The 12,253-nt window shown below is 38.8% G+C and overlaps 1 protein-coding gene across 2 annotated transcripts in view; it reads right to left on the bottom strand.

The window, feature by feature from the left end:
• PHF20L1 (PHD finger protein 20 like 1) overlaps positions 1–12,253 on the bottom strand; it is a 79,839-nt gene that overhangs the window by 19,544 nt on the left and 48,042 nt on the right. The gene's annotated exons all lie outside the window — the stretch shown is intronic.

The following is a 12,253-nucleotide window of genomic DNA, read 5'->3' as shown; positions in this document are numbered from 1 at the left end:
TGCCTGGAAGGGAATCTTGGTTTTTACTATACAATACTTTGGATTCTCTTTGCATTTCTCATTCTAGTTCTTTTAAACCTCTGTATGCCTTCAGTTTTCTCATATTTACAGATACATGAAAGACAAAGAGATGGTGAGATTTGCTCAAAATAACAAAGCTAAAGACTGGCAAAGATGTCACTCTTAAATAGAATCCAACACGGCAATTTCTCACACACACAGATTGAACACAATGTTAGTTTTATATTATGTAAACTAATTCTGGTAATTGAAACATGGCAACCCACTCTTGAATGGGATAATTATAAAGAACTACTTAATTCAATTACTACTTTCCATAACTTCATTTAAACAGATAACTACTGACTTAGTATGCCAACAAACACAAGGAGGGAAGGATACACAGCCTAGAAAACAATCTTTAAGACACAGGAGGTAAGATTAACAACACAGCATGATGGTTGAAGTTAAAATTAAGACTCAGAAGCCAGACTGCCGGGGTTTCAATCTGCTTTTCTCCACTTACTAGCCACGTGAGCTTGGACAACTCTCTTCATCTCTCTGTTTTAGTTAACTGTTTATAAAATGGGGATAACAGGCCTCACCGTAAAAGGTTAATGCGGGGATTAAATGACCTAGTATATGTAAAATGCTTAGTGTTTGGTATATAATAAGCACCAGCAGGATATGCAAAATCACACTGAGTGATGAAAAGAAAGATTTTTTTAAACTCCTTAATGGCAGTAATTGCAGACTAAAATACATATTCTATTAGGAACCTCACGTAGCAATAATGTGAATTCTTTAAAATTAAGATGTCTTTGAAATTTCAAAGTTACTTAAACCCCCCTATTTCCAGTTTAAAGAACACTCTTCTGATTTAATCATCTGGGGAAAACAGTCACTTCCAAGATAAATGTAAATAGCCCAGAAAAAATTCGCCTCAAATGTAATAACTAATTGTAAAGATGTTGTAATTACTCGACCCCAACACCTGCTGTGTATGAAGAGCAATGCCTCTGTACATCTTTAGTATTTACCAGGACTCTACTTTCAAAGTTAAGATTTTCACTTATAGATCTGATTTTAAAACATTTTTTAAAGGTTTACTTTTTTAATGGCTCTTTATAAATAGGGTTACCATAGGTAATGGTGGGTTACAATTCTGAGGTGCAAATTTTCTCTGCACTTTTTCCTCTAAGACTTATTAATCCTAATCACTCTCCTTTCTTTCAAGTTACCACTTCCTGCATTCTCATAACTACCCCTCACTTTGCTACCAGGTATGGCCCACTTCTTACTTTGTTCTTTGTCAGCCCCGCCCTGTTATCTTTTCCCCACTTTCACAGGTGTTTTGGTACACAGGATTCTGCATCTGCTGCTGTAGTATTGGAAGAGACCTGTTTGCCAATGCAACGTAAGGTGACTTAAAAAGCTTGGCCCTTCCTGCCCTCACACCTAGGTGTCTCTGTTGGAATACCCAAGGCAGCCAAATCCCCTCAGCCTCTATTCAGCTGGGAGTACACCTGGCAGTCTGGTCTGCAGTGTGAAGCTTGTCATTTCTGCATTCCGATACATAATTACGGGGGGGCAGTCACTAAACAAGGGAATCTGTGGTTCATGGTTTCCGTTTACAGAGCTCCAGAGCCTCCTAACATTAGGTTCTCTCTAGTATGGATTCCATAGAGCTATCTGTGAAGGGGTGGGGTGGAGGAGAAAGGCTGAGGACCAGTGCAGACACAGAAGTGTCCAGAGATGTTCAAGACAATCTCTGGGAAGTGGTTTCAAGTTTTTCAATCCCATTTTGATCCCCTATCTTTAAATTTACTTTGGTAGTTTTAGAGTTAGAAAATGCAGAAACTTCATATCCTGTGGAAAGATTAGATGTTATTTTTGGCCTATAGAGTTAAAATCTGAAGAATTGGGCTTCCCTGGTGGCGCAGTGGTTGAGAGTCCGCCTGCCGATGCGGGGGACACAGGTTCGTGCCCCGGTCCGGGAAGATCCCACATGCCGCGGAGCGGCTGGGCCTGTGAGCCATGGCTGCTGAGCCTGCGCATCCGGAGCCTGTTGCTCCGCAACGGGAGAGGCCACGACAGTGAGAGACCCAAGTACCGCCAAAAAAAAAAAAAAAAAAAAAATCTGAAGAATTTACCAAAAGTGACTACCAACTCCGAAATTACCTCGTTGGCTTTACAGTTTTGAAAACTGGTTTTTTTTAAGTGTTTGATGAATACGGGGAAAAAATGGGTATGACATAAAGCACACAAATACTACAAAAGACTTAGGTAATCATCATGAAATTTAAGAAGATATCATTGACAGTTTTGAAGCTTCCTTTGTGCCACTTTCCAATCTGAACTAATAAATTTCCTCCATCCACCTCAGAGGTAATCACTATCCTAAATTTCTATTCAGCATTCTCTTGCTTTCCTTCATGCTTTTGCTACATACATTTGAATCTCTAAAAAATATGTTTAGTTTTACAAATTTTTGATCTCTACATAAATGAAATCATATTACTGTACATGTTTTCTTCAGTGACTTGATTTTTATTTATTTATTCTTTTAAGTTATCCATTTTATACATATTAGTGTATACATGTCAATCCCAATCTCCCAATTCATCCCACCACCACCACCACCCCACTGCTTTCCCCCTTGGTGTCCATACGTTTGTCCTCTACACCTGTGTCTCAATTTCTGCCCTGCAAACCAGTTCATCTGTACCATTATTCTAGGTTCCACAAATATGCGTTAATATACGATATTTGTTTTTCTCTTTCTGACTTACTTCACTCTGTATGACAGTCTCTAGATCCATCCACGTCTCTACAAATGACCCAATTTCTTTACATTTTATGGCTAACACTCCATTGTGTATATGTACCACATCTCCTTTATCCATTTGTCTGTCGATGGGCATTTCGGTTGCTTCCATGACCTGGCTATTGTAAATAGTGCTGCAATGAACATTGGGGTGCGTGTGTCTTTTTGAATTATGGTTTTCCCTGGGTATATATGCCCAGTAGTAGGATTGCTGGGTCATATGGTAATTCCATTTTTAGTTTTATAAGGAACCTCCATACTGTTCTCCATAGTGGCTGTATCAACTTACACTCCCACCAACAGTGCAAGAAGGCTCCCTTTTCTCCACACCCTCTCCAGCATTTATTGTTTCTAGATTTTTTGATGATGGCCATTCTGATCGGCGTGAGGTGATACCTCACTGTAGTTTTGATTTGCATTTCTCTAACGATTAGTGATGTTGAGCATCCTTTCATGTGTTTGTTGGCAATCTGTATATCTTCTTTGGAGAAATGTTTGTTTAGGTTGTCTGCCCATTATTGGATTGGGTTCTTTGTTTTTCTGATATTGAGCTGCATGAGGAACTTGTGCATTTTGGAGATTAATCCTTTGTCAGTTGCTTCATTTGCAAATATTTTCTCCCATTCTGAGGATTGTCTTTTCATCGTGTTTATAGTGTGCTTTGCTTTGCAAAAGCTTTTAAGTTTCATTAGGTCCCATTGGTTTACTTTTGATTTTATTTCCATTACTCTAGAAGGTGGATCAAAAAAGATCTTGCTATGATTTATGTCAAAGAGTGTTCTTCCTATGTTTTCCTCTAAGAGTTTTGTAGTGTCCAGTCTTACATTTAGGTCTCTGATCCATTTTGAGTTTATTTTTGTGTATGGTGTTAGGGAGTGTTCTAATTTCATTCTTTTACATGTAGCTGTCCAGTTTTCCCAGCACCACTTACTGAAGAGACTGTCTTTTCTCCATTGTATATTCTTGCCTCCGCTACCAAAATAAGGTGACCAAATGTGTGTGGGTTTATCTATGGGATTTCTATCCTGTTCCACTGATCTATATTTCTGTTTTTATGCCAGTACTAAATTGTCTTGACTACTGTAGCTTTGTAGTATAGTCTGAAGTCAGGGAGTCTGATTCCTCCAGCTCCGTTTTTTTCCTCAAGACTGCTTTGGCTATTCAGGATCTTCTGTGTCTCCATACAAATTTTAAGACGTTTTTGTTCTGGTTCTGTAAAAAATGCCATTGGTAATTTGATAGGAATTGCATTGAATCTGTAGATTGCTTTGGGTAGTATAGTCATTTTCACAATATTGATTCTTCCAATCCAAGAACATGGTATATCTCTCCATCTGTTGCTATCATCTTTAGTTTCTTTCATCAGTGTCTTATAGTTTTCTGCACACAGGTCTTTTGTCTCCATAGGCAGCTTTATTCCTAGGTATTTTATTCTTTCTGTTGCAATGGTAAGTGGGAGTGTTTCCTTAATTTCTCTTTCAGATTTTTCATCATTAGTGTATAGGAATGCAAGAGATTTCTGTGCATTAATTTTGTATCCACAAATTTACCAAATTCATTGATTACCTCTAGTAGTTTTCTGGTGGCATCTTTAGGATTCTCTATGTATAGTATCATGTCATCTGCAAGCAGTGACAGTTTTACTTCTTTTCCAGTTTGTATTGCTTTTATTTATTTTCCTTCTCTGATTGCCGTGGCTAGGACTTCCAAAGCTATGTTGAATAATAGTGGTGAGACTGGACATCCTTGTCTTGTTCCTGATCTTAGAGGAAATGCTTTCAGTTTTCCACCACTGAGAATGATGTTTGCTGTGGGTCTGTCATATATGGCCTTTATTATGTTGAGGTAGGTTCCCTCTATGCCCACTTTCTGGAGAGGTTTTATCATAAATGGTGTTGAATTCTGTCAAAAGCTTTTTCTCCATCTATTGAGATGATCATATGGTTTTTAATTCTTCAATACGTTAATATGGTGTATCACATTGACTGATTTGCATATATTGAAGAATACTTGCATCCCTGGGATAAATCCCACTTGATCATGGTGTATGATCCTTTTAATGTGTTGTTGGATTCTGTTTGCTAGTATTTTGTTGAGCATTTTTGCATCTGTATTCATCAGTGATCCTGGTAATTTTTTTTTTTTTTTTGGTAGTATCTTTGCCTGGTTTTGGTATCAGGGTGATGGTGGCCTCATAGAATGAGTCTGGGAGTGTTCCTTCCTCTGCATTTTTTTGGAACAGTTTGAGAAGGATGGGTGTTAGCTCTTCTCTAAATATTTGACAGAATTCACCTGTGAAGCCATCTGGTCCTGGACTTTTGTTTGTTGGAAGATTTTAAATCACAGTTTCAATTTCATTACTTGCGACTGGTCTGTTCATATTTTCTATTTCTTCCTGGTTCACTCTTGGAAGGTTATAACTTTCTAAGAATTTGTCCATTTCTTCCAGGTTGTACATTTTATTTTATTGGCATAAAGTTGCTTGTAGTAGTCTCTTGGGATGCTTTGTATTCCTGCAGTGTCTGTTGTAACTTCTCCTTTTTCATTCTGATTTTATTGATGAGTCTGGCTAATGGTTTATCAATTTTGTTTATCTTCTCGAAGAGCCAGCTTTTAATTTTATTGATCTTTGCTACTGTTTTCTTTGTTTCTATTTCATTAATTTCTGCTCTGATCTTTATGTCTTCCCTTCTGCTAACTTTGGGTTTTGTTTGCTCTTCTTTCTCTAGTTCCTTTAGGTGTAAGGTTAGATTGTTTATTTGAGATTTTTCTTGTTTCTGGAGGTAGGCTTGTAATGCTATAAAATTCCCTCTTAGAATGGCTTTTGCTGCATCCCATAGGTTTTGGATCGTTGTGTTTTCATTGTCATTTGTCTCTAGATATTTTTTGATTTCCTCTTCGATTTCTTCAGTGATCTCTTGGTTATTTACTAATGTATTGTTTAGCTTCCGTGTTTGTGGTTTTTACGTTGTTTTCCCTGTAATCGACTTCTAATCTCATAGTGCCGTGGTCAGAAAAGATGCTTGATATGATTTCAACTTTCTTAAATTTACTAAAACTTGATTTGTGACCCAAGATGTGATCTACCCTGGAGAATGTTCCGTGTGCACTCGAGAAGAAAGTGTAATCTGCTGTTTTTGGATGGAATGTCCTATAAATATCAATTAAATCTATCTGGTCTATTGTGTCATTTAAAGCTTGTGTGTCCTTGTTAATTTTCTGCTTGGATGATCTGTCCATTGGTGTGAGGTGTTGAAGTCCCCCACTATTATTATGTTACTGTCGATTTCCTCTTTTATAGCTGTTAGCAGTTGCCTTATGTACTGAGGTGCTCCTATGTTGGGTTCATATATATTTATAATTGTTGTATCTTCTCCTTGGATTGATCCCTTGATCATGATGTAGTGTCCTTCCTTGTCTCTTGTAACATTCGTTATTTTAAAGTCTATTTTATCTGATAGGAGTATTGCTACTCCAGCTTTCTTTTGACTTCCATTTGCATGGAATCTTTTTCCATTCCCTCACTTTCAGTCTGTATGTTTCCCTAGGTCTGAAGTGGGTCTCTTTAGACAGCATATATATGGGTCTTGTTTTTGTATCCATTCAGTGAGCCTGTGTCTTTTGGTTGGAGCATTTAATCCATTCACGTTTAAGGTAATTATCGATATGCATGTTCCTATTATCATTTTCTTAATTGTTTTGTGTTTGTGTTTGTATGTTCTTTTCTTCTTTTGTGTTTCCCACTTAGAGAAGTTCCTTTAGCATTTGTTGTAGAGCTGGTTTGGTAGTGCTGAATTCTCTTAGCTTTTGCTTGTCTGTAAAGCTTTTGATTTCTCCATCAAATCTGAATGAGATTCTTGCCAGGTAGAGTTAATCTTGGTTGTAGGTTCTTCCCTTTCATCCCTTTAAATATGTCATGCCACTCACTCCCTTCTGGCTTGTAGAGTTTCTGCTGAGAAATCAGCTGTTAACCTTATGGAAGTTCCCTTGTATGTTATTTGTTGTTTTTCTCTTGCTGCTTTCAATAATTTTTCTTTGTCTTTAAATTTTGCCAGTTTGATTACTATGTGTCTCGGTGTGTTTCTCCTTGGGTTTATTCTGTATGGGACTCTCTGCGCTTCCTCGACTTGGGTGGCTATTTCCTTTCCCATGTTTGGGAAGTTTTCAACTATAATCTCTTCAAATATTTTCTCTGGTCCTTTCTCTCTCTCTTCTCCTTCTGGGACCCCTATAATGCGAATGTTGCTGTGTTTAATGTTGTCCCAGAGTCTCTTAGGCTGTCTTCATTTCTTTTCATTCTTTTCTCTTTATTCTGCTCTGCAGCAGTGAATTTCACCATTCTGTCTTCCAGGTCGTTTATCCATTCTTCTGACTCAGTTATTCTGCTATTGATTCCTTCTAGTGTAGTTTTCATTTCAGTTATTGTATTGTTCATCTCGGTTTGTTTGTTCTTTAATTCTTCTAAGTCTTTGTTAAACATTTCTTGCATCTTCTTGCTCTTTGCCTCTATTCTTTTTCCGAGGTCCTGGATCATCTTCGTTATCATTATTCTGAATTCCTTTTCTGGAAGGTTGCCTATCTCCACTTCATGTAGTTGTTTTATATTGTTCCTTCATCTGGTACATAGCCCTCTGCCTTTTCATCTTGTCTATCTTTCTGTGAATGTGGTTTTTGTTCCACAGGCTGCAGGATTGTAGTTCTTGCTCCTGCTGTCTTCCCTCTGGTGGATGAGGCTATCTAAGAGGCTTGTGAAAGTTTCCTGATGGGAGGGACTGGTGGTGGGTAGAGCTGGCTGTTGCTCTGGTGGGCAGAACTCAGTAAAACTTTAATCTGCTTGTCTACTGCTGGGTGGGGCTGGGTTCCCTCCCTGTTGGTTGTTCGGCCTGAGGTGTCCCAACACTGGAACCTACCCAGGCTCTTTGATGGGGCTAATGGCGGACTCTGGGAGGAGTCACGCCAGGGAGTACTTCCCAGAACTTCTGCTGCCAGTGTCCTTGTTCTCACGGTGAGACACAGCCACCACCCCCCCCACAGGAGACCCTCCAACACTAGCAGGTAAGTCTGGTTCAGTCACCTATGGGGTCACTGCTCCTTCCTCTGGGTCTCGACGCGCACACTACTTTGTGTGTGCCCTCCAAGAGTGGAGTCTCTGTTTCCCCCAGTCCTGTCGAAGTCCCGCAGTCAAATCCCACTAGCTTTCAAAGTCTGATTCTCTAGGAATTCCTCCTCCCGTTGCTGGACCCCCAGGTCGGGAAGCCTGATGTGGGGCTCAGAACCTTCACTCCGGTGGGTGGACTTCTGTGGTATAAGTGTTCTCCAGTTTGTGAGTCACCTACCCAGCAGTTATGGGATTTGATTTTATTGTGATTGCGGCCCTCCTACCGTCTCACTGTGGCTTCTCCTTTGTCTTCGGATGTGGGGCATCTTTTCTGGTGAGTTCCACTGTTTTCCTGTCAATGACTGTTCAGCAGTTAGTTGTGACTCTGGTGCTCTCGCAAGAGGGAGTGAGAGCACATCCTTCTACTCTGCCATCATGAACCAATTCAGTGACTTGATTTTTAGCTTAACCATTTTCTTGATGAGATTCCAGTGGGTATAATCCGTTTATTTACATAGTGATATGGAGTCCACTGAATGGACAGGTGGACACCTGGGCCGATGCCAGTGCTGCTGTGAACATTCTTATATATGTCTCCTGATGTACCTACAGTGAGTTTTGTTAGGAATGTGAGGTCACGTGGTAAGCACATCGTCAAGTCTACTCTCATCAGAAAAGCATCACTGCTTTTCTATAGCAATCGTACAGCTGGCTCCATCTCCTCAGCAACATCTGACATCATCCACCTTGTAATTTCTGCCCATGTGGCAGATAGGAAATAGATTGCACCAGGTTCTGAAAACTGCATTATGCAGCTGCTCATAAGAGTGAGCACTGTATTATATAATCATTTTATCATTTTCAGGTTTCCACTTCTGTGAAATACCTGTTGAAACCTTTTGTCCATTTTCATACTGGGTTTTCTTTTCCTTTTTGATCTGTAAGGGTTTGAAATATATTTTGAATACTAATGCTTTGTCAGGTATTTGCATTGCCAGTATCTTCTTATGGTTTGTGCTGTGTTTTCACTCTCTTTATAATGCTTGTGATGAACCAAAGTTCGTTTCAGTCTAGTCACATTTTCAACCTTTTTGTTTTGGGTTGGCATTTTTTGTTTAGAAATCTCTGCCCAAAGATCATGAAGATGTTTTCCTATACTTTCAAAGTTCTATAATTTTGTCTTTCACATACTAAGTCTTTAATCAACCTGGAATTGATTTTTGTGTACGGTGTAAGGTGGAGTCCATTTTCATTCTTCTTCACCATATGGGTTATAAATTGTTCTAATACCAATTACTGGAAAGTTCATCCCTTACCTGTTATACTAAGATGTCAGCTTTGAATAAACCAAGTTTTGAAATATGTATGAATCTGCTTTGGATTATCCTGTTCTTAATAAATCTATTCTTTCAAAATACCTCACTGCTGTAATAACTATAACTGAACAGTAATTCTTCTCCTTATTCTTCTTCAAGAGTGACTGTATTATTTTTGGCTCTTTACTCTTCCATATTAAGTTTTAGAATCAGCAATGAACCTATAGATTTATTTGAAGTGACATCAATAGCGAATCTACAACCCCATGAACATGAATTATTTCCCATTTGTTTAGGCCTTCTTCACATTTCTAAATAAAGTTTTATAATCTGCTATTCATAGTTTTTTTTTTCAAACATAAGTACACATGGATGTATCAAATGGTTTTTCTACATTTATCAAAACTGTAATGTTGGGCTTCCCTGGTGGCGCAGTGGTTGAGAGTCCACCTGCCGATGCAGGGGACATGGGTTTGTGCCCCAGTCCGGGAAGATCCCACATGCCGCAGAGCGGCTGGGCCCGTGAGCCTTGGCCGTTGAGCCTGCGCGTCCGGAGCCTGTGCTCCGCAACGGGAGAGGCCACAACTGTGAGAGGCCCGCATATAGAAAAAAAAAAAAAAAAACCTGTAATGTTACTGTGGTGAATTTCATTAATTGATTTTCTAATGTCAAACCAACTCTGCATTCCAAACCTATGCAGTCATACTTTTAAATATACTGCTAGATTTAATTCCATAACATTTATTTATGTGTTTCACATCTTTTTCCATAAATAAGAACAGCCTGTGATTGTCCTTTCCCATACTGTTCTCTTCTGATTTTGAGAGCAAAGTTATTTAAATCATCTAAAGTGAATTTGGAGTTGTATTAGTTTCCTAGGGCTGCCCCAACAAATTACTACAAATTTGGTGGATTGAAACAATAGAAATTTATTCTCTCTCAGTTCTGGGGGCCAGAAGTCCAAAATTAGGTCTCAGCAGGGCCATCTCCCTCTGAATTCTCTAGGGGAAAATTCTTCCTTGCCTCTTGCAGCTTTTGGTGGCTCAAGCTCCTTGGCTTGGAACTGCATCACTCCAATCACTTCCTATGTGTTTGCACAGACTTCTCCCCTGTGTCTCAAATCCCCCCTCCTTTCTCTTATAAGACACCAGTCATTGGCTTTAGGGTCCACTCCAAAACCCAGATGACCTCAATCTTAATCATATCAGCAAAGATCCTATTCCCGAATGCAGTCACATTCACAGGTATGGGGGTCAGGAGTTGGACACCTACTTGCGGGGGACATGATTCATCCTGCTACAGGAGTGCGCCCTCTTTTTCTAAATTCTAAAGTGATTTATGTAAGTTTGGAATAATCTGCTTCTTTAATGTTTGGTAGAACTTGACAGCAAAACTTGTTGGACCAGGATGTCTTTCTTTGTGAAAAGATTTTAAAATGCTGATTAAATTTCTTTCAAGGTCTGAAGACTATTCAGGTTTCTACTTTCCTGAATAAGTTTGGTTTCTGGCAATTGCCCATACCTTCAAATAACCTCTCAAGTTCACTGGCATAAAGTTGTTTACATTATCTTACTTTTATGTCTGGAGCATCTGTAGTTATGTTCTCTTTATTCTTAATATAGTTTATTTGTACATTTTGTCTTTTCCTTCTTAACAGCCTTCCCAGAGGTTTGTTGATCTTATTCGTTTTTTACAAAAAAATTAATTTTGGCATTGTTCATTTCTTCCTAGCATTTCTTTTTAACTTATTAATTTCTGCTCATATGTTCATTATTCATATTCACTTCTACTTTTTTTGGACTTATTCTTTTCTAACTCCTTAAGCTCGAGACTTAGCTGACTTTCAGCCTTCTTTTCTAATATAAGCATGTACACCAATTGATATTCTTCTTCTAAGTGCCATTTTAACTACATTCTCAAGTTTTGACACATATATAACATTTTCATCACCTGTCAGGTTCTTAACATCTTACTTTCCCTTTGGTACTGTGCTTTCATCCATAAATTATATAAAAATATTTTGCTTGATTTCTAAACATATGGGACTTTTTGTTTTTTCAATACTGATTTTAGTTATTTATAATATCTTTAAAATGTGTTGAGGTTTGCTTGAAGCTGCATCCCATGGTCAATTTTAATAAATGTTTGTGTCTGTTTGATAAAACTGTCTACTCTGCAGCTGCTGAGTTCAGCGTCCTGGACAGGTCTATTAGATCAACTGTGCAGCTGCCATCTTTCTTAGTATCCTTACGGATACTTTTGAGTTTTGTTAATTTATTAATTACTAAGAAAGATATGAGGATGTTACTCAGTGATGAAATTTAGAAATTGTATGTCTAGAAAGATATAAAGTGAACTGAACCTTTATCATTTTATGGTAACCTCCTATCTCCAGGAATGATTTTTGCTTTAATGACTATCTAAAAGGACATCCTTTAGAGACAGGCTATTGATAGAAAAATAATTTGTTTTTTTCCAGGTTTTTCGAAAAATATTTTCCCTCATTTTTGAAAGCTAATTCAAGGGACTGTAAGATTCTAGATTGAGAATAATTCCTTCAGTACACAGAAGGGTACTTGGTCAGGGTATCCAGTCCACCACAACGCTGGCAATGAAAGACTCTATCAGTTGCAGTGATTAATTTACAAACCACTTAACTTACAGACTGTAGTAAAACAGAGCTGCATATTTTCAAAATTAGCAAGACAAGGGTAAGCTACTACAGGAACTCCTCAGCTGTCAAGAACATGGGAATACTGTCCTACCACAATTTTGGTAGAAAAGGACAGTTGAAAGCATATTAGAATTTTTAAAAATGGGAATCACCGGGCTTCCCTGGTGGCACAGTGGTAGAGAGTCCCCCTGCCAATGCAGGGGACACGGGTTCGTGCCCCGGTCCAGGAAGATCCCACGTGCCACGGAGCGGCTGGGCCCGTGAGCCATGGCCGCTGAGCCTGTGCGTCCGGAGCCTGTGCTCTGCAACGGCAGAGGCCACAACAGTGAGAGGCCTGC

The sequence above is a fragment of the Lipotes vexillifer genome, unplaced genomic scaffold (assembly GCF_000442215.2).
Source record: "Lipotes vexillifer unplaced genomic scaffold, Lipotes_vexillifer_v1.1 scaffold796, whole genome shotgun sequence".
NCBI lineage: Eukaryota > Metazoa > Chordata > Mammalia > Artiodactyla > Lipotidae > Lipotes > Lipotes vexillifer.
The sequence above is the reverse complement of the archived record's forward strand: the minus strand, read 5'-3'. Positions and strand labels throughout refer to the sequence as shown.